This window comes from Podarcis bocagei, assembly GCF_964188305.1.
Source record: "Podarcis bocagei genome assembly, chromosome: 17".
In the NCBI taxonomy this organism is placed as follows: Eukaryota; Metazoa; Chordata; class Lepidosauria; order Squamata; family Lacertidae; genus Podarcis; species Podarcis bocagei.
This window is the reverse complement of record NC_138143.1, coordinates 32,222,684-32,245,852: the sequence shown is the minus strand read 5'-3', so window position 1 is coordinate 32,245,852 and position 23,169 is coordinate 32,222,684. Positions and strand designations below refer to the sequence as shown.

General features: G+C 43.5%; 1 protein-coding gene across 3 annotated transcripts in view; it reads left to right on the top strand.

The window, feature by feature from the left end:
• Window positions 1-15,708: 15,708 nt before the first annotated feature.
• The window catches only part of LOC308576951 (uncharacterized protein), a 121,249-nt gene continuing 113,788 nt past the window's right edge, over window positions 15,709-23,169 (top strand). The window contains exon 1 of one of the 3 annotated variants that reach the window (XR_014003300.1): window positions 15,709-16,172. The gene's annotated coding sequence lies outside the window, so the exon portion shown is untranslated. Of the gene's footprint in view, window positions 16,376-23,169 lie in introns of all 3 variants that reach the window. The other 2 variants (XR_014003301.1, XR_014003302.1) reach the window with 2 other exon arrangements.

The following is a 23,169-nucleotide window of genomic DNA, read 5'->3' as shown; positions in this document are numbered from 1 at the left end:
CAGATAAGAGGGGACAGGGTTGCTGTGGGAGAGAGGGGAGGATACTGTAGCTTAAAGGTAAAGGGACCCCTGACCATTAGGTCCAGTTGTGGCCGACTCTGGGGTTGCGGCGCTCATCTCGCTTTATTGGCCGAGGGAGCCGGCGTACAGCTTCCAGGTCATGTGGCCAGCATGACTAAGCCACTTCTGGCGAACCAGAGCAGCACACGGAAACGCCGTTTACCTTCCTGCCGGAGCAGTACCTATTTATCTACTTGCACTTTGATGTGCTTTCAAACTGCTAGGTTGGCAGGAGAAGGGACCAAGCAACGGGAGCTCACCCCGTCGCAGGGATTCAAACCGCTGACCTTCTGATCAGCAAGTCCTAGGCTCTGTGGTTTAACCCACAGCACCACCCGAATCCCATAGTTCAAATAGGGGGAAATAAATACAGTATATGGACCAAAGTACAAAGATTCACAAAATGTTTAGGGGTATGCGTACCCCTGTGCCCCCCCAAAGAAAAAAGCACTGAATATGACAATCTGGAAGCACCTTATTTCACTCTAGGTCATCTTCTCACTGTACCATGCATTTTTTTTATCATGGTATGGTGTATTGTTTATTTCCCAGGACAAGGCTGACTCTATAGTTGAGGTAAATTGGTTAACTTCTGCTTCTACCAGCCGAGGATCAAACCTCACACACGTAATTATTGCTTCAGCAAGTACATCTGTGCACTTGGTGAGATTTATGGAGCGTTTAAACAGATGGAGGCAAACTTAAGGCCTTGAAAACGGGTCCCTGTGAAACTCAGTATCCTGATCATAACTTTTCATCACAGGTTTGCTTTTTATGCCTGTTGCCATTTATAAGGCATGTGATTGGCAGGAGGGATGCTGTGTGTAATAATACATAAAACTTGTATTTCACAGTTTCCACTAAAAACACATTAAAAAGACATGCTGTCCTGAAGAGAGAGAGAGAGAGAAAGACAAGTGCTTTGATTTCAGCCGTTATGTGAAACAGTAGTTTTATTGCCAACTTGGTCTTTAGGCATGATGGCCTTCTCTCTAGGCCAGATTGTGTGCTGCGAAAAATAAAATAAAAATAGTTAAAAGTTCCTGTGTGAATTTAAGGGAACCATCAATGGAGATGGGTTCTCTGTCTTCATTTCTGTCTGCTGCGTCTATGCATGGCTTATTGCTCCAGCCTGCTGTCCTTCCAAACAGCCTCACTCAGGTCCAAATGAGTTGCTCTGCTACTTCTTAAGCAAATAGTTACCTGTCCTCCAAAATGGTTTAGTCATGCTGGCCACATGACCCGGAAAGCTGTCTGTGGACAAGCGCCTGCTCCCGCGACCTGAAAGCAAGATGAGCACCACAACCCCATAGTTGCCTTTGACTGGACTTAACTATCCAGGAGTCCTTTGCCTTTTACCTTTTCCTTATATGTGTAGGTTGAAAAGCCATTGCAGACAATGTTAATTCCTGAAGAAGCATCAGTCCCGAAAAGCAAAAGCAGCCCTCAAGAGTAGCTTCTTACCAGCCAGGGATACACTCAGCTCTTTTCTGTCTCTGCTGACATTCAGCATACAAACCTCAAGCAAGGGAGGCATGCAATGCCACAAATTACAATGGTTTTGTAATAGCCACGGTGACAGTCACAACATATCAAAGGCACTTTCCAACTGCACTGAAGTTTCCACACTCCCCATGGCAAGCCTGCATGTTAAAGCCTTCATCACACGCATTTTGTCATTTCCAAACACAGACATTTCATTTCTTTCATTTCACTTTTTATTTTTATACCACCTTTCTATATTACTCCACATGCACTCCTTATAATAATCTAACCCACTGCAAAAAGTCATAGTAAAACGTAACTTTAAAATGGAATGACTTATATCAGTGCAAGTTATATTCAATAATCTATTAGAATATAATAGTACACAATAGTTAACCCTCAAAACATCCACGGAGAACAATTAAACAGAAATTCACTCTTTAACAACTACAATAAATAATTATTAAACTATGTTCAATAAAAAATAACTGCAAGCCACAACGCATAAAATGCCACAATGCATACAAAACCATGTAAAAGGACCGCCTCTCCTGGTATGTTCCTTAGAGGAACTTATGGTCTTCAAACGAAAACATCTTGAAGGTCCCAGGCCAGAGAGAGGTTAGGCTGGCCTTAACCAGAGCCAGGGCTTTTTCGGCTGTGGCTCCGATCTGGTGGAACGCTCTGTCACAAGAGACTAGGGCCCTGCGGGACTTGACATCTTCCAGTAGGGCCTGCAAGACAGAGCTGTTCCACCAGGCCTTTGGTCAGGGCACAGCCTGACTCCCTCCTTTGGCAATCCTCCCAGAACTTCTAGCCCAATGGTTGCCATTAATTTGATTGGAATTAATTTGATAATGAAATGATTTTAGAATGTTTTATCGTTTTACTGTTGTTAGCCGCTCTGAGCCCGGCTTCGGCTGGGGAGGGCGGGATATAAATAAAATTTATTTTTATTATTATTAAATTGAGAAACAACTTATGAAACTATTTTTTTTTAAAAAATCCCTAATTAGGCTAAAATAAGAGGAGCAACCTCATGATTCTCTGAATACAGCATATTTCCTTCCTTCACTTGCCTGGCTCTTACAGCATCACCCTTAACGGCCTGAAATGAAATGCTTGCTTCTTGTGGCTTTTTGGGGTCTGTTATAGTCATTGGGGTGGGGGCTGTTTTCCTTGACACTCTCATGAAAAGGGTCACGTAAAACTCAACAGCTGCTGCTGGGCACACATCAACCCCAGCACATTTCTGCTGCTAGCGTGCCTCTCACAACAGCAACTTTCTCAGGGCTGTTGCAATATATCATCTGTATTTTCAGCATCGGTAGCTGGCTGCACCGATATGTTCAGACCTCCCAGGTAGCTGAAAGCCTAGGCTCTGTAGCTGACTTCTAGACTTAGCTAGTACATGTACAAGGTCAGATGTTTACAGAATCAGGCCTAAACCCATGTTAGAGACCCTGTGCCTTTGCAGGCAAATAGTGGCAAGTCAAACTGATACAGTAGGGCACGTGCCATTGTCAGGGGACGGGGGATAGTTTTTGCACATTTCTTCAGTAAGACAGATTTCTTAAAAATATGGTTGTGAGGAATTTGAATCTGCTATTATTTTTGTGGACTGGACAACATTTAGCTTGGTGAGTCTACGTTTGATGAAGAAGCACATAAACTGCTTTCGGAAAACAAAAATAATTTTAATTTTCCCTACTGAAAATGTCAAGCGATGCTAAATAACCATACTATTAATATTAATACATAACTGCAGGTACTTGGCAATCATTTTTAACCATTCCTATTCAATTTTACACACATTTTGCTTACCAAGCAAAACTAAATTGTATTGATTTAACTGAAATACCTTTTGAATCCCCAAGTCATGTTGCAACTTTCCAGCAACCGTCATTTTGGGAATTTGACAGCTGGAAAATTCAGCATGCCTGATGACACAGCCCACTGTGACTATCTAGGCACCAGTTTCTGAGTGCTGATGCCTGGGGAATTGGATTGGTAATTCAGCACCTTAGCCAGTTCCTGTTCTCCAGGGCATTCCTTATAATGATGAGTAAATCTGTCACTTTCTGTTCCTCTCAGTTTCCGGTTTTTCCATTCTGAAGCTTGGTTTGCATCAGTTTGCAAATGGGTTTGTTTGCTTGTTTACAACAAACCTAGTTTTCCAGGCCTTGGTGCCACACTCTAACCACTACATCCCACTGGCTAGACGGCCATTGAGGTCATCTTCCTTTACAGAGAGATGCGGGTAGCGCTGTGGTCTAAACCACTGAGCCTTTTGGACTTGCCAATCAGAAAGTTGGCAGTTCGAATCCCTGTGATGGGGTGAGCTCCCGTTGCTCTGTCCCAGCTCCTGCCAACCTAGTAGTTTGAAAGCACACCAGTGCAAGTAGATAAATAGGTACCGCTGCGGCGGAAAGGTAAACAGCATTTCCGTGTGCTCTGGTTTCCTTCACAGTGTCCCATTGCACCAGAAGCGGTTTAGTCATGCTGGCCACATGACCTGGAAAGCTGTCTGTTGACAAACACCGGCTCCCTTGGCCTGAAAGCGAGATGAGCACCGCAACCCCATAGTCACCTTTGACTGGACTTAACTGTCCAGGGGTCCTTTACCTTTTACCTTTTTTACCTTTACAGAGTACACCTACCTTTATCTAGGTGTCTGTCATTACATGCAAAGCACCACGTCTTGTTTTGATTTTGAGAGAAAAAACACACTTGGGCATATATTCACAGCTAACATCTCACAATGCTGTAATTCAGTGGGAGGGCGACGTCTTTAACAGTGTGTGTCTGAAATCCAAAAATAGACGCAGACATGAAAACGGCAGGCACAATAATGTAATATACCCTGGAAGTAGCAACAGCATTAACCTCGGGGACGTGACATAAACTGGCAGAAATGCACGCTCGCTGCAGCACTCAATTGATTTGTTTCAATATTAGAGGCTGACATCTGATGACTCGGCAGTTCTAAAAATGCTCCGTCGCATGCTAATAAGATGCAGGGGCAGAGAAGAACAGGGAAACTCTGCATAAACGAACCACCAATCTAGCACGGGTGCAATGCGGAAAAGGACCCAACATGGGCATCATAGATTGTGTCATATATTGACAGCTGTTAAAATTATATTAAACTACCGCACATTATGTTTTATTTTCAATATGCCATATATTCGAGCTTGTCTTCAAGCCAGGTATAACAGCTTGTTCAGAGGAAAGTCCACGCTGTTGCTGCTCCTCACTGACCTCCATGCCTGCAGCCTGACACAGTAAAGCACTTTTGGACCCCTATCTGTCTCGGGACCCGATCCAGCACTTCAAAGTGGACCCGATCCAACCTGGATCCGGGCTCCAAACCAATTAGGGGGCCTTCCATAGTCAGGTGAGAGGGAGGGGGACGGGGCATGCCTCTCCTACCCCCCCCTTTCCATCCACATGTTTAATCAGGATTTTAAATCCAAATTAAACATGTGGCTGGAGGGGTCAAGGAGACACAAGCAGGCTCTACTCCACACTGGCAGACTGCCTCCCCCCTTTGACACCCCCCAGATCACTCCAGGTTAACCCAAGGTGACCAAATGGTCCTCAACCCCATCCAACCAACCCAGCTTGGCCTGATTTGGGTTGGGATCCAGGATTCAGCAGTATCCATTGCCCAGGCTTATACAATACTGCTGGTGAGAAAAGAGGAAAACCCACAAGACGTGATTAGTTCAGATTAGACTTTAACAAGCAAGTGTATGTATGGACAGTTGAAAGTTCCAGCTCTACCCAACACTGTTGCCATTTTGGTTACCCTCTGTGGGTTGGAGGATATCTGAAGAAGAGCTCCTCCATATACCTGAAGGAGTGTCTCCACCCCCATCGTTCAGCCTGGACACTGAGGTTCAGCTCTGGTGGTTCCCTCCCTGTGAGAAGTGAGGTTACAGGGAACCAGGCAGAGGGCCTTCTTGGTGGTGCCTCCTGCCCTGTGGAACGCCCTCCCATCAGATGTCAAGGAAATAAACAACTACACAACTTTAGAAGACATCTGAAGGCAGCCCTGTGTAGGGAAGTTTTTGATGTTTAATGTTGTGTTGTGTTTTTAACATTCAGTTGGGAGCTGCCCAGAGTGGTTGGGGAGGCCCAGCCAGATGGGCGGGGTATAAGTAATAAGTAATAATAATGATGATGATTAGGACACCTTAGAGGGCTATTCTCAGAAGAAGTTGGTTACCTGGAGCTGCCCAACTTGCCCAAAGATGCCTTTCTTAGGTGTGTTCACTCGTGGAAAGGACAGGATTGAACCATGGGAAGATGCTCCTCAGAAGATGTAGCCTCTGTGTGACTGCTATAATATAGAAAGTAACCACGCCTGAGTCAGGATTGAAGTTTTTTTGGAGTCTGTATCGAAGTATTTTGGTGCCTATGTGCACCATGATACCCAAATGAGTTTGTATACAGAATGCAGCACCAAAAGTGGAGTGTCCATGTAGGACCAGGTTAAAATCCTGACTCAGCTGTGAAGCTCATTGGGTGACCTTGGGCTGGAGAAAATGAGAAGTGGAAGAATCATCTTTGCCACCTTGATCTCCTTGGAGGAAATGTGGGGATGTGAACACCCACAAACCTACCTACTGGCTGTCAAGACGGAATAAGCCTTTGGCTTGAAGAGGCAGGAGAATGACAGGGCTGACGCTGCTGGTCTCCTGGGAGAGACCGCCTGAATTTGGAGTGCTGTCGTGCAGAGCATTTATAAAGTTCCCGTGACATGGGATTGTAACGCTGGTGAATAAAAAGCGAAAATGCTAAGCTGTAAAGATCAATCAAAGTAACAACCAGCACAAACATACACTCTGACATGACAAAGATATCTGGCACCGGAGAGTCATAAAAAGAGATTGCTTTTGTGAATTTAGGAGTGGGTTGCTTGAAAGCAGCAGTGAGATCATTTCGTATTGGTGCCAGCAAGTGAGGCGCTGCATAAACTGAACCATCAAGTGCAATATCACTCTTCTTCTTCCAAAGCTGGGGGGACATGAGGGTCCTCCGTATAACCTCTTTATTGAGCATTCATCCTGATTTGCAAAGCTTAAACAGAGGTTTAGACTTTGTCCGGTCTTTATTCATTCTGATTTGTTTGCAGAGGGTTATACAACAAAGAGCATTCATCTTGCTTTGCTTGTGGGGTGTTAATATAGCTTCCTGTTAATTGTTTGTTGACCCCACACTTTTCAGAGCATTTCCCCATCACTTTTCTAACAGCAAAAAGGCTGATTTTTTAATATATATAAAAAAGTGGATTTGTTGCACAAATGTGGCAAAGGGCTTTTAATCCACTTACTGGACTAAATTTCCAGTAAGTACTTGACTCCTTTCTGTAATTAAATTTAATAACTTTTAAAAGTAAGTACTGAGTGTGGTGTGGTGCTCACTAGCTAGTAGCCATCAGCAATAAATTCTCATTTAAACAACTACTTAATAGTCACCAGCGGTAATTAAGGGACATTCCCAGGTATTAGTTAGAAGAAGAAGAGGAGGAGTTTGGATATCCCATCTTTCACTCCCCTTAAGGAGTCTCAAAGCGGCTAGCATTCTCCTTTCCCTTCCTCCCCCACAACAAACACTCTGTGAGGTGAATGGGGCTGAGAGACTTCAAAGAAGTGTGACTAGCCCAAGGTCACCCAGCAGCTGCATGTGGAGGAGTGGGGAAGCGAACCCAGTTCACCAGATTACGAGTCCATAGCTCTTAACCACTACTGACAAAAGTCTAGATAAAAGATCATTAGTTTGCTTTACATGGCCTTTCCATTAGTAAATTTCTCTCTCAGTAACTATCTCATTTTCAAATTGCTGCATTGCTGATGTCCTTTGTCACTGAGTCGCACACAGTTCACATAATGGAGTAGATTCTCCAGTAGTGTAAATCTGAGCATACAATTGGCTAAGGAGTGATGCCTGCAGTCTTTACCAATAAATAATAACCTTCAGGAAAGAGGCACAGAATCCAAGCACAGCACAAACATCTATGCAAGTATCTAGGAAAAAAATATGCAGAAGGGCCAAGAGTTTCTAAGGGCGTGGTATCAACTTTATTGATTCCAGATGTAGGTAGGCTTTGGCTTAGGCACTCATTTTCAGCCCCTGTTGGTAAAACCTGGAATGGAAGGACCACCTCAAGATGAGAGTCTACCTAGGTGGCCCTCTGAGGCTGCCGCTAAATGCTCTTTGGTCCATCTGCTCCACGCCGGGCTTCTGGACAGAGACTTCCCACAAGACCCCTCTAACAGGGTACCCTGAGATCACACCTGTTTGGGATAGGGATGTTCCACCAAAGGTCATTTGAGTAGTGCAGGAAAGAAAAGGGGTTAGCATACATCAGGCACTGCATCCTTGAATGTGAAAGAATAGACACACATAGCACAACATAATGTGAAGGCGGGAGGGTTGTTCTTCAGCCACCCAGGGACTGCTGGCCTAAATAGGGAGGCCTAGCAGCCTTCTGATTGGCTCAAGGGACTTTGGTGGGCTATCCTGGCCAGCCTATCATATCTTCCAAGTTCTGTTCTTTGCAAAGCAGCGGCAGTATTATATTCCCTGCATCTTAAAGACGTGGTACAAAGCTGCAGTTGCTTCACAGTGGGAAGATTAATGTGAAAGCATTACCAAGTGATTAATGAGAACTTTACGAGAAGCTTTTAATGAAATTAAAATGGAGCCTCTGCTGGTGCTTAAACTTCTATCACCTATACATGCCCTCCTATTGCTCTACAGGTGCCAACCAAGTTTCTGCAAGAATGCAGTAAGAAAATGATAAATACAGAACTTGTTCTCTGGTTCCTGAAAGTTATCACACACACACACGCATATACACTGCTATCACATTTTAAAGAAGCCAAGAAGGAGAAGTGTTGAAAGTACAATGGAAGGCATTATTGAGTTAGTAATTTAAGGGTTAATTCTGGTGGCAGTAAGGCAGTCAACCAAGAGGTGGTAGTGGAGGTATTATCTAGCCACAAGTCAGAGTGGCATGATCCTTGCTCAGGTAACTTCCAGGAACAAGTAAGCAAGGAGCCATGTGGCTATGGCTCCCAACTGCAACAAAAACCAAGTGAACTGGATCAACCGCAAAAGGGAGCTTTTAAAGCCTGCATCTTTGCCAACCCAAAGATTGCAAGATCCCTTTTGCAAGGAAACCAAGTTATCTTCTTTTAAAGTTGTCTGGAACCTTTTTCATCTTTGTTTTACTGCCAGCATGGAGGCTTGTTTGCCATAACATCTGGAAAATTCATAAGTAAAATATTCACCTATGTGCAAAGCTAAGTGTCTGTGATTTATTCTAGCCTAAGTATTTTTGTGGGGAACATTTGTTTAAAGGTGGGGGAAGGCAACTGTAAATCTAACAAAGTTTTAATGTGCTAAGAGCAATTGCCATTGTGCTTCACTCAGCCACAAGAGAGTAAGACTCTCTCTCCCAAACCTCTCTCCAACACCACCCACCTCTCTCCCATTTAAGAGTACAGATTCCAAACATTTAGTGGATTTCTTGCTTCTTCTAGTGCAGGCCTGCACAGTTCATAACCCACCAAACCAACACTTCCTGTTTCTGCAGATCCAGACAAGTAGCAAAGCCACTGGTGGTTCATATAGTTGGTAGCATGGGCACTGCTTACGACTGCAGTATTCTGGGTATGTCCAGACATATGGCGACTCTAGAATCTGTCAATATTTTACAGTGACATTTAAGAACAAACTTAGATTTGGGAGTGGGGGGGGGAGACCTAGATTTGGTGGGAGGGGGGCCCATTCCAGAGTACCCTCTCCTGCAAAACAACATCTCTGTGAAGTTTTGCAGAGCAACCAGTATTTTGCACAATGAAGAAATTGTAGCTGACATTTGATTAGTGACTCATTCCCCAAGCATTTTGGGAAGGAAGCATTGATCCCACTCAACACTGGAAAACCCCACAAGCTTTGATAAAGTGCCTGTTTCATTGTATGTTTTAAAGCAGGGAGGGCTCATGGTAGAAATCCTAATTCCAGCCTGTATTCTTTCCTCTCTGCCTCTGCCTCTTACTCCGTTTGCTTCATGCATGCATAGCTCAAGCAAATATTTTCTCTTACCCCCTCCCATTTCCCGTTATTTACCGCAAGGAAAGCAATTGTGTGCTCTGAAGCAGCTTGGTAAACTGTGACTCACTAGTGTGAGCATGTTCAAAAGTTCGAAGGCTTGCACAGCCAAAAAGCTTTGATTCTTAACGATGTAAATGAAGTATGGAAGATTAAGGCAGTGAAATAGAAAAGGCCTGTGGCTCTAACAATGTTATTCTCACACCACACAATAAGAGATTAAGTTTTCAGAAAATAAAAATCCACTTTCAGGCTGCCTGTCTTTGGCAGGTGGGATTAAATAATACACAGCAAGTTTAGGGGGCACAAACATAGATTTGACACTCTTGAACAGCAAACTCAATGCTAAGAAAAACTGAATTTTTCGCAGTAACTGAATTTTTTGCAGTAGCAAAAGTGGGGGGAGCACTGAAAAGTACAGGATAACAATTGATTGATAGAGTGTCATATAACCTCTGTAGAGACAAATCAGAACGAGTGTTCATTATATGGTAGCTACACTGGTACATTGGTTCTTGAACTTAATCCATTCTGGGAGTCTGTTCAACTCCTGAAATGGTTTGAAAACCAAGGCGCGGCTTCCGATTGGCTTCAGGAGCTTCCTGCACTCAATCAGAAGCTGCGGAAGCTGTGCCGGACATTTGGCTTCTGAAAAACGTCCGCAAACCGGAACACTCACTTCTGGGTTTGTGGCGTTCAGGAGCCGATTTGTTCGGGAGCCAAGCCGTTCGAGTACCAAGGTACCACTGTACTATATAAAACTTTGGGAAAACAAATTGGTGTACGATGTCACATTAAAATGGAAACTTGGTTAATGCCTTGTGTCAGTTATAACTTACTGAGGCAAGGCCAGCAATCTGAGGTAATGACTGGTTTTCGTTTTGCTCTCTGTTCACACAGGCCCCGAGCCTATGGCATCCATCTTGGGAAAAGTGTTCGATCTCTGAAGAATGTTGAGTCTCAACTTTTCTAATGAAATGAATTTGGCTTCTGGCCACTAGGTGGCAACGCTATGGACGTCTCTTAGCAATTCCCAAGCTGGGACTTTATGAGCTTTTATGAGATGCTTTGTATAAGACTGTCAGCAAATTAGTACAGTGGGGAAAGGAGAGTCATTTCTGGAACAGTGGGTTGAGTCGTCTTTCGAGACCAGGAAAAATGTGGCAAGCCTACTGATCACTGAGGTGCCATTCTCAGTTTATGATTTACTGGCTTTCCTGCCCAGACAGCATAGCACCCTCTTGGCAGCAGCTCTCTGGGGATTTCTGAGATGCCTGCAAGTCCATCTCCCTCGCCTCTTGAACCAGGAGCCCATTCACATGGCAGTGCATCTGGAACTACTTGCACCTACATGCTTTCCCCGACATCTGCTTAACATCCTCATCCAAGTGCCAACCTGTACTTTCTTGACATTGGGTCCACCTCTTGCATAAATTCATACTTTGCCCAACTGTAGATGTGCTTCAGTGCATTGTGCCTTCATTTTTCAGTGGGAGGTTCACTATGAGTCGGTGGTGGCTTTCTGTTGGGGGCGCGGGTGCCGCTGTGGTTGAAACCACTGTGCCGCTTGGACTTGCCAATCGGAAGGTCGGCAGTTCGAGGCCCTGCGACGGCGTGTGCTCCCATTGCTTGGTCCCAGCTCCTGCCAACCCAGCAGTTCAAAAGCATGTCAAAGTGCAAGTAGATAAATAGGTACCACTCTGGCGGGAAGATAAGCAGCATTTCCATGCGCTGCTCTGGTTTCACTAGGAGTGGCTTAGTCATGCTGGCCACATGACCTGGAAAAACTGTGTGCGGACAAATGCCAGCTCCCTCGGCCAGTAAAGCAAGATGAGCGCCACAACCCCAGAGTTGTCTGCAACTGGACTTAACTCCCAGGGGTCCTTCACCGTTACCTTTTCTGTTGGAGACTTTCTGTCACTGCACCTCCTACTTCATTTGCTTCTTGCTTGGGCAATACCCAGTTGTTTCGTTTCTGACAACCCAAAGGATAGGAGTGTGCGTATTTTTACCAGCTGCTGAAGGCACGTTTGCAATACAGTGATACATTTTTGTGTGTTTGATATTTCTGTTTCACACAGAACTGTTGGTGCAAAATCAAATTTATAAAGTTGGCCAATTCAGACATAGGGTCCCTCCCAACACAATTGCTCAAAGCTGCCCTTGAAACATGTTGAACAAGTTTTATGTCCCATCAAATCAATAGGACTTCAATACTTCCCTGCAAAATCAATAAGATGCAAGCATGCTGAACATTTCTATATTGTTCTCGGTGTTTATATGCCATACTGCAAATTTCTGGGCTTATTTATGTTCAGAATTATTTGAAAGCAGTAGAATCTAGATGTTTCTTCATGGGCAACCTCAAGTGATAAATGAGCTTGCTGGGGAAAGGTTAATTGCTACCCATGAAGTACTAAGATATTTATATTCACAAAATTATAGGCTGGTTTATAGAGGGAATCTGCAGAAAGCATCATGCACAATGGATATGCATTAACTAATGCCATTCAAAAGTCGGTTCAACAGACCAATAATTTTAGGGATGTGTTACAAATCAGCTATATTGAAAAATTGAAGATTATTCATGCAAAAAGCAACTATGCAATGAGAAACAATTAAACAAGGTTAATTTTCAGAGCACTGCCTAGGCAAAATAAACCTTTAAAAAAATACCATTGACGTCAAAGGTAGAGATTTAAGCAAGACTCCCATTGAAACCAGCAGGACTAGGACATTTATCACCATGTTTGAAGGAGCAGCTGCTCCCAAGTGCTCCTGGTTTTTAAGACCCAATACAGCAAATTTGCCAGTGATCCCACAGACCATTCCCAGTCACCAGTCTAGCTGCGGCATTCTGGACAACAGACATACCTTGGAAGTCGAACGGAATCCATTCCGGAAGGCCGTTTGACTTCCAAAACGTTTGACTTCCAAGGCACGGCTTCCGATTGGCTGCAAGAGCGTCCTGCAGCCAATCAGAAGTGGCAGAAGCTGTCCCGGACGTTCGGCTTCCAAAAATCATTCGAAAACCAGAACAATCACTTCTGGTTTCCAGTCATTTGGGAGCCGAAATGTTTGAGTTTACAGGCGTTCGGCTTCCGAGGTTCAACTGTAGTTGTAGTTTCTGAGTCACCTTCAAAGGTAGAGCGCATTGCAGTATTGCAAGTGGGAGATAACCAGGGCATATACCATTCTGGCAAGAAAGTGTGTGGGCAGGTTAATGCAAACAGAATCTAATTTCTCCCCTAGCCCTACTTCTGAGTAGACTTATATAGGTTTGCTCTGTAAATGTATGAATAAATAAAGTACAGATCTTCATCCCTTTCCCTACCAACTTCTACACTCCTTCAACAGGCATCTGACAAGGCAGAGGCTGCATCCTGCAGCCGTTCATGTAACAATAAATTTGCCCAAGTCTTTTCTAGCGGGCCACTGGGATCTTTGTTGTTCTTGCTACAGGACACAAACATGCCTGCTGTTCTGCAAACAGATTTTTATGTGCCTCCCTTCCCTCCTTCTTTAATATGTCAAGAGAAACCTCTTGACCTTGTTCCTTGATCTTGCTGCAGGATGAGAAATAAATGGTGATCAGCCCAGTCGGTTCTATTTCTGACAGCACTTAATGGCATGTGGGATCGAAGTGCTTGTGGGGCGGAGATAGAGGAAAGCAGGGGAACTGTGTGCATGACATGACTCTAAGAAGCTTCTGGAGTACTAGAGAGCCAGGGGAGATGAGGGGGTTTGAATCAAGGATGGCTGTGGTTTGCTATGTGCCGAAATGGTTTATGGTTGCAATTTGATAAAAGAATAATTCAGTATAATCAAGCCCTGTGTGCTTTAGGTTTGATTTAGATCTGCTTAAAGGCAGCACGATGTTGCAGGTTGGAGACAGGACAATCGGCTGTAAGAAACCTGAAAGTAGTGTGATAAGAGGCTGAACTGAATTTGATTATTTTAATTGCATTTTATGACCTGTGCAAAGCATGAGGAAGAGGCAATTAAGCAGGATAGGACATATCCTAAGAAACGAGGGCCTGGTTCAAGATGCAATGGAAGGGAAACTAGAAGGAAGAGGAGTCAGAGGCAGCCCAAGATGCTAGATACAGCCACATAAAGCAAATGAAAGAGGATTCACTTAAAACAAAAATCTTTAAGTGTAACCTGCTGTATTAAGGGCTTTTTCCCATGCTCGTTCATAGCTGTCAACTTTTCTTGCGAGGAATCCTATTCAGAATAAGGGAATTTCCCTTAAAAAAAGGGAAATGTTGACAGCTATGTGCTCGTTCAAGCTCCAAAATGCCAGGGAATTTCAGCCGTTAAGGGCCACTTACAGGCATAAATATGATTGGAAATATAGTTATAAGAACTTTTAAAAAAATGTTGTTCTTTAGTCGTTTAGTCTTGTCTGACTCTTCGTGACCCCATGGACCAGAGCACGCCAGGCACTTCTGTCTTCCACTGCCTCCCGCAGTTTGGTCAAACTTATGCTGGTAGCTTCGAGAACACTGTCCAACCATCTTGTCCTCTGTCGTCCCCTTCTCCTTGTGCCCTCCATCTTTCCCAGCATCAGGGTCTTTCCCAGGGAGTCTTCTCTTCTCATGAGGTGGCCAAAGTATTGGAGCCTCAGCTTCAGGATCTGTCCTTCCAGTGAGCACTCAGGGGTGATTTCCTTCAGAATGGAGGTTTGATCTTCTTGCAGTCCATGGGACTCTCAAGAGTCTCCTCCAGCACCATAATTCAAAAGCATTAATTCTTTGGCGACCAGCCTTCTTTATGGTCCAGCTCTCACTTCCATACATCACTACTGGGAAAACCATAGCTTTTACTATACGGACCTTTGTTGGCAAGGTGATGTCTCTGCTTTTCTCCCAAGAAGCAGGCGTCTTTTAATTTCATGGCTGCTGTCACCATCTGCAGTGATCATGGAGCCCAAGAAAGTAAAATCTCTCTATTGATAATATTAAAGACTGCTTTCAACAGTTCAGAAGTAAAGCAGGTATAGTGTGTGTGTGTCTGTGTGTGACAGAGAGAGAGAGTGTGAATGAATGTTCTCTCTCCCACTTCCATCATAGAGCAAAGGTTGTTATTTTTACCTTGTCATGCCCTGCGACACAATTCTAAACTTAGGTGAATTGCATTCCAGACATTTTCTTACACAATCACCTACATCATAGACTGCACTGATTGGGGGAAAGTATGACTCATACAATCGAAAGCTTTTCTGAGGAGTGCCTTGGAGATGACCAGATGGAACTGCAATTTGTTTACTTGGACTTTATGTGTACTGAAAGACCTACATAGCATGTATACTTATTAACACAGACAAATACATGTCCAGGGTTTCTGTGTCAAAGGCTGCAGCGGTAAGCCGTGGATGAGTAAATTTGTCAATCGTTACAGTACTAAGAATTCGAAACAGGGGTTTCTTCTTGCTATATCAGGATCAATCTTGCATGTGATGACAGCAGATGAGATACGTTGTCTGTCCCAATCGCTTATGGTATATATATATTTTAAAAGAGTTGAAACTTTCCTTTCCCACGGCTTATTACCCCATAGGGAGGGGCAGGGCCGGATTTAGGTTTGATGAGGCCCTAAGCTATTGAAGGTAATGGGGCCCTTTATATGTCCAGCTGTCCTTTGTCAACAACAAATTGTTGCTGGTTTTTGTGTTGAATATATACATGTGGTAATTTATGGACCTAATAGGTATCTAAAGCCATTTGCACATAACAAAATATGTATTTTATCAAAGTAATTGTTGAACTGAAATACAATTAAGAAGTATATTAATAGTGAAATACAATTAAGAAGTATATTAATAGTGTTTTTTATCATATTTTGGAAATGTACACCCAGGGTTTTTTCCCTTTAATTTTTTTTGGGGCCCCCAAGAGAGTGGGGCCCTAAGCTATAGCTTGTTTAGCTTATACATAAATCCGGCACTGGGGTGGGGGCAGAAGTTCAACTCAGTTCAGATTTAGAGGCAAACCTACCAAATTTTCACTTTCCAAAACAAAATGAGAACCATCCTTTGAAATACTCTAAATTTTGCAATGCAGTTCTCCAGCTAAGTAATGTGGACGAAAATGCACATATACTATGGTAAAGAGTGCACAAAACGTTATATATTACTGAAAATAACTTACAGAAATGTATTATTTTAGGGGAAGGTAGTTGCAAAAATGTATACACATGGGTCCCATTTGCCTAACGAGCCCAAGATTTCAATTGATTTCAATGAGAGTCAGTGATCTCCCCCCGCTCCTGAAATGGTTTCTTCCTAAAATTGCTGTGGCCAATGAACAGAAGAGAGCCAAAGGGAAAAAAATGATTTGCCTGTTCTCTCCTGCTCTCTGATTTGTCCAATCTCTCTTCCTGCTCTCTCCAAGTTTTCTGCCCCAAAATAGCTGCTGCTGACCAGCAAAGCACAACAAGGAAAGACGTGGGCAAGCTGCAGCTGTCTGGATATTGTTTGAATCTTCAGAGCGTATAGTGAGGTTTGGGGCATAATTCTTTATGTTTGCATAAGTGAATTTGTGGATGGTAATGAGTGGGCAGGTAGCAGGACCTGCTTGTACAGTATATTAGTCGAAACTCCATAGCAAAAACACCTTGGGACAAATTCACACTAAAGTGCTGACAACATTTAATGAGCCTAATTGTTTCAGGATCAAGAAGAACTGAATTTAAGACTGGAAAAGTAAGAAATTGAAATTGACACATTTATCCATTCCTCTTTCCCTATATCTTATCTCCCCCCCCCCCCGTCTCTTTTAGGTCAGTCAAATTCACTGGGTGGTCTTGGCGCAATGATTGTCCCTCAGCCTAACTTACCTCGCAGGGCCTCTGTGAGGAGAAAAACCCAAATATCGGTTTGTCACCCAGCTGCTAAAAAGGCATAGCAGCTTTGATGGGGGTAAAACTCTGGCAGTTCTTATGGATTGCCCCATATCCTGAGCATTCCTTGTTTCCATGGTTTCTTCAGTTATTTGGGCCCATTCACATTCACGGATAAAAAAAATTAAAATACATTGGGCTGTAATTTTGGCACCTTCGTTGAAATAGGAGAATAAGGAGTGCTGTGGTGAAATGTGTTGGATTGCTTCCTCCCCCCCCCCCAACAAGTGCTATTTCTCACAGGAGGTGAGGGGGGCCAGTTACTATTTAACAATGCTGCTTTCATTTTCCCAGCATCCCGGCATAAATTGTCCAGCAAAACGCAACTGATGTCTTCCCAGGATTTTTACAGTTATTCCACAAAGTGCCATAAACTGTCATCCCCGGACACATGTCACAGTGTTGTATTATGTACTGCTATATACTTTCTATCAGCGGGAAAACTGAGCATTAAATAAACTCAGGCTTCTGCTAAGCATAAAAATGTATTAACCTGGGCTGGAATCAAAGTGTGGGCATGATCCAGCCATGTTGTTGGCATCCGTCTGTCTCAAGAGAGAATGGAGTGCACTTCCAGGGGTGAAGTAAAACTGCTGTATTAGCAGTGACCTCCCCGGGGCGCAAGCCAGGGCAGTGAATATGGAGATCTTGGGCTGCCCAGAAAACAAGACCCCTCTTTTGGCTTCGCTGATGTCCAAAGGAAAGCAGAGCAATACGTTTGGCACCAGCTTGGCTGCAGGATTTGCCAGAAGGAGGTGCCATTCAACTGTCCTAGGGACTCCACTTCTGATTTGCTTAGGGGTTTGTCCCGAGCCTTTTCTTCTCCTGAAGATATCCTGCAAGGCAGTGGAGAGGGGGACCTTCTGCCTCAGGTATTGATAGTTTCAGAAACACTTCCCTCGCTGCTAAATTTAGGACATCTGTTGTTCACAGCGTGTAAATTACCGACACATAAAAATGCAGCCCTCTTTTTCTTGGATAGAGGTGTTGAAAATGCATGCCAGAGAATTGTTTCGAAAACACTGGTATGGCTGAAGGTGGAGTTGGTCTCTGAATTTATAGTTAAACCCCCTACACACACACACGCACAAGCAAAAAAGCAGAGAAGGCACAAATACTAAGAAACAATGTCACCAAGATTGGATTACTGAAGTGTCTGGGCTAGCAGATGGCACAAATCACCGCAAAATGATAAAATAATTATTTGCCTGAAATTAAAGAAGCAGTCGAGGGAATAGTTGATGGATGGAGCAGCAAATGGGAAGGGGTCCATGCGAAAGGGACTGACTTCAACAGCCCAATACCTAGTAACGGTAAACAGACAGGCAAACAAGACATTGTGGGATCCAGAATTAATGACGTGGAAAAATGTGCTATTAAGTTCTCTGAAAACTTCAGATGAAGTGAATGGAGCAAATATCCCTTGTGCGTTTTTGAAGCGTTGATTCTGGGCCAGCGGTTGTGCTTTAGGTCTGGGCTTTAGTTTGGGCACATCACATAAGGTCTCTTTGGCTGTTGGCAGGGCCGGATTTAGGTTTGACGAGGCCCTAAGCTACTGAAGGTAATGGGGCCATTTATATGTCCAGCTGTCCTTTGTCAACAACAAATTGTCGCTGGTTTTTTTGTGTTGAATATATGCTATATGGTAATTTATAGACCTAATAGGTATCTAAAGCCATTTGCACATAACAAAATACCGTATTTTTCGCTCTATAAGACACACTTTTCCCCTCCTAAAAAGTAAGGGGAAATGTGTGTGCATCTTGGAGCGAATGCAGGCTCCATGGCTTCAGCGAAATGGTATCTAAAACCATTTGCAGAAGTTGCCATTCAGCCAGTCCATGCAGAATGTAGGCACCCTATATATAGAAAGGAGCAAACCAGTGATATTTTAGGGAGCAGGCTAGCAGGTGGGATCCATTACTTACATCATAGGAGCCTACACAACACAAAACACTGTTGCTGTATGTAGGTTTTATTTTATTTGTTTTTTATCTTACATTTTGGAAATGTACATCCAGTATTTTCCCTTTAAATTTTTTTGGGGCCCCCAAGAGAGTAGGGACCCTAACCTATAGTTTGTTTAGCTTATACGTAAATCCGCCACTGGTTGTTGGTGCCGTGCAGCTGGATGCATTTCCTCCACTAGAGGAAAGACAGCTACAAGGGGATCATAGAACTCTCCAGAGAGCTAGGAATATAGAAGGTGTGACTGGAAAGTTCGGTGAATGGTCAGAGAATTCAGACAGCGAGAAATATTCGAACATAGAATCAGCATCGGAAACCCATGAAAGGCTCACAGTTCTGTACGGAGATGAAGCGGTAACTTGAAAGACAGTGTATGAGTAGTTTAAGTGTTTCTCTGAAGGGCGGCAAACCATTGAAGATGACCCTTGTCTGGCAGACCACCAACGAGCAGAATGGTGGCAAATGTTGACGAAGTTCATGAGTTATTGATGTGGGATCAGCGTTTGTCCATCCGAATGATGGTGGAAGAATTGCATATTCCACGTGAAATCGTTACTGAGGTTACTGAGTTGTGTCCCACCCTCCATATTCTCCCGATCTGGCCCCAGCGGATTTCTTCCTTTTTCCAAAACTGAAATCTGTACCGGAAGGGCACAGATTTCCCAACATTTCACACGTCCAGGCTGCTGTGACGAGGGAACTGAAAGCAGTACGAAAAGAGGACTTCTCCAGAAGTTTCCAACATTTCTACGAATGTTGTCAACGGTGCATTGTATCAGAGGGGGCCTACTTTGAAGTTCTGTAAGGTGTGTATGTTCAAATATTTCTCGCCATCCAATTTTTGTGACCGTTCACTGAACTTTCTGGTCACACCTTGTAGGAAGCTTATTTATACCAAATGAGACCATTGGACCATCTAAACTGGCTGGTAGGGGCTCTCCAGGATTTCAAGGCAGGAGTCTCCCCCAGTCCTACCTGGTTGTACCTGTGGCAGCCACCTGGTAGTCTGGTTTCTTTCTGTGTTGGAGGTTTGGGGGTTTGAGAGGCTTGGACTGGCCAGATTGGCTCTCTTATTGCCCATGTGATGCTTGGACATTACTGATTGTGAAGGAGACAATGAGCATGCTGTTTTATGTACTGCTATATACTATTGCCCATGTGATGCTTGGACATTACTGATTGTGAAGGAGACAGTGAGCATGCTGTTTTTCCTGTCACTCTGAGAATTTCCTATCCATGGGTTTCCCTTCTTAGGCAAGTATAAAACATGGCAGCCATTGCATTCATTTAGTGCCAGCATCTCTTCCTTGTACTACAATAATAGCATAGGATTCCTTAGCCATGCACCTGCTTAACTCTAAATTAAATGGGACCTAAAACTGCTTAGCAACGTCCCATTTCCCAATAATTCCACTTTTCGTAATGTTTTGGATGTCAGCCCAGTTAATTCATATAAATGAAATTGTTCCATAGATTTATATTGCCTTGTGGTAGAGGCCACATTTATAAACCTACAATTAGGGAGTTGACATGTAGATATTTTTAGGGCTATGCGCAGAGCTTCGAGCAAGACCCCCAATAGGCTCATAAATCCCAATCCCCAAAACTGTTTGAAAGCAGACACATGCACACTTATCCCAGCTTTCAGCCATGTAAAGGTAAAGGGACCCCTGACCATTAGGTCCAGTCGTGGCCGACTCTGGGGTTGCGGCGCTGATCTCGCTTTATTGGCCAAGGGAGCCGGTGTACAGCTTCCAGGTCATGTGGCCAGCATGACTAAGCCGCTTCTGGCGAACCAGAGCAGCACACGGAAACACCGTTTACCTTCCCGCCAGAGCGGTACCTATTTATCTACTTGCACTTTGATGTGCTTTCAAACTGCTAGGTTGGCAGGAGCAGGGACTGAGCAACGGGAGCTCACCCCATTGCGGGGATTTGAACCGCCGACCTTCTGATCGGCAAGTGCTAGGCTCTGTGGTTTAAGCCACAGCGCCACCTGCGTCCCTTTTCAGCCATGTACTCACCATATATTTAAAGCACCCCCCAAAGGATCCTGGGAACTGCAGTTTGTTATGGGTGCTGGGAATTGTAGCTCTGTGAGGGGATAAATCTGGTTAAGGCAGTTATGCATGATATGGAAATCAAGCCATCAAGGTTTAATCACCAACAATTTAAGATTTTTCAAAGAATATGTTTCTAAGGGGGGGAGAATCAAAACAGTTTAGCAGTTAATCATAAGAGCAATTAGGATAACGGCCTCTAAACAGAATGCAACACTTCTCATTCTTTCACAGATCATGTATGGCCGTTCTTCGTAGGTAGCTATGTTTCTGGTTATTGGGTAGTATAAAAAATAACCAGAATAAATGTTCTTACATTGTGCTGCTTTTTGCAGTTTAATCTTGAATGTATCACAAAACCATCCTCTGACCTTTGCTGGGAATCTTCATTCTAGTCACACACTCCAAAAAATCTTTGACCCTTACTGAAACATGCAATGGCATGCATGTTTCCCAACATGCAGTCCCAACAGGAAAGACAGGGAATTGGTGGCCACTGTGACCAAAACTGAAAAAAAAGACTGGGCTACTTAGGACGGGGAGTTCATTTAATGGAGGCGTAAAAGGTACTGATTTCCGTTCCGTGTAATACTGGTTGCATGCAGCGCTGTTTCCATTCCACTGCAGCTTAGCTTCTGACAAAAGCTATGTTACTTGACTTGCTGCCTGGTGTGGCACAATTTTACATAATTACTTATGTGGTTCTCATGTTATTCCAACCCATTCATTTAACTGCAAAGCAAATGCAGTGCAAATTCAATCCATATTATTTATGGATTGAAAACAACAGCAACAGTGAATATTGATTGTATTTGCTGGATTGATTTCCTTTCTGAGCGTGGGGTAAATAAGCAAACATTGGCAATTTCTGCTCCCATTTCCTTGGGAATCCTCTGACATTGCTAGCTGTGTGCCCTTCCCCATATTCAGGAAAGTGTTAGGGAGGTGGACCCTATGCCCCTCCCCAGCCTTCTTTGCAGAGCTATAGTTTTTTGGCTCAGTTGTGCAGGTTATATAGAGAATTGTGATTGCATACACATTCCGTGGCCTGTATTGTGTGCACAGAGGGCTTTCACTAGTACACAAATGAAAAATCTGGATTAGCGCAAACAAGTCACTGGGGTTGATTACAATTGGCTTTCGGATAAATATTTTTACAGGTACTTTCCTCGTCTAAAATATATCTGTAATTCTAGGTGACCTTTATGCTTCCAAATTGAAGAAATGCTATCCAGACGACCAGTCAATAGAAGAAACCAATATAATTTTTGAAGAATTGTTCCTTCTGTAATGAACATGTAAGGCCATTCAAGCAGTTGCGATGGCAGTCCGATAAAAAATTACATTGATCTTTGAATAATGTTTGGTGGGCTGGTCATGTCTTCAGTGCAGAATTCCCTCCCCTTCTCCTCAGTACTTAAAATAATGAAAGAGCAATAAAGTGTTAAATATCAAGGCTCTAATTCACTGGTGATGTGAGAATTGTTTCAGGAAGCGATTCTTTACACGGGCCTATGTGATATTAGAATTTCAGGAAAATTGAGAGAAAGAAACAATAGATTCTGGCTATACTACATATCTGAATGTAGTTTAAGGAGTCACTGATGGATGTGATGGTCTGGCAAGGGGTGTGAAAGCAACCGCCACATCTTTACCATGGGGAAGTGTAGAGTAGTACCAATTTGTTTTTCTCCTTGCTGTGCTGAAATTCTGTATTGGCCATTATTAGCCTGTGCATTACGAGCTATGACCATGTACCTTCCAAAGTGATATTTGTACCTCCTTCTGAAACCTGACAAGACTGGATCTACACTGGTTGGCGGGGAATTGCATGACTGAATGCATCCTCATATGAAAGTGTGTATAAGGGGGAAATTCCATCTCTAATTCAGAACTTCATCTTGTATGGCACGAGGGTTCAGTCGCAAGAGCCTTCACCTAGACCAGGCATAGGCAAACTCGGCCCTCCAGATGTTTTGGGACTACAACTCCTATCATCCCTGACCACTGGTCCTGTTAGCCAGGGATGATGGGAGTTGTAGTCCCAAAACATCTGGAGGGCTGAGTTTGCCTATGTCTGACCTAGACTCTAAAAGGGTCCAAGGCATTTTTACTTATTTATTTATTTATATGGGATACAGGTCTTTAGCCATTAAATAATCTATGGCCTGTTAAAGCTTGTTGGGGGGGGAACGGGGACTGTTATTATGATTATTCCATTATTATGCTGTCTGTTATTATGATTTTTATTACGTTTTTATTGTTTTAATATTATGATTTTACTATTTACCTAGGAATAAAACCCCACTGAACTCAATGGGTTTTACTCCTGGGTGGACACGTATAGGTTTGTGCTTTTGGAATATATATATATATATATATATATATATATACAGTGGTGCCTCGCAAGACGAAAAGAATCCGTTCTGTGATTCTCTTCGTCTAGCGGTTTTTTCGTCTTGCGAAGCAAGCCCATTGATGGATTAGCGGATTAGCGCTATTAGCTCTTTTAGCGGCTTATCTGCTGATCGGATCAGCTGATAAGCGGCTTAGCAGCTTAGAAAAAGGG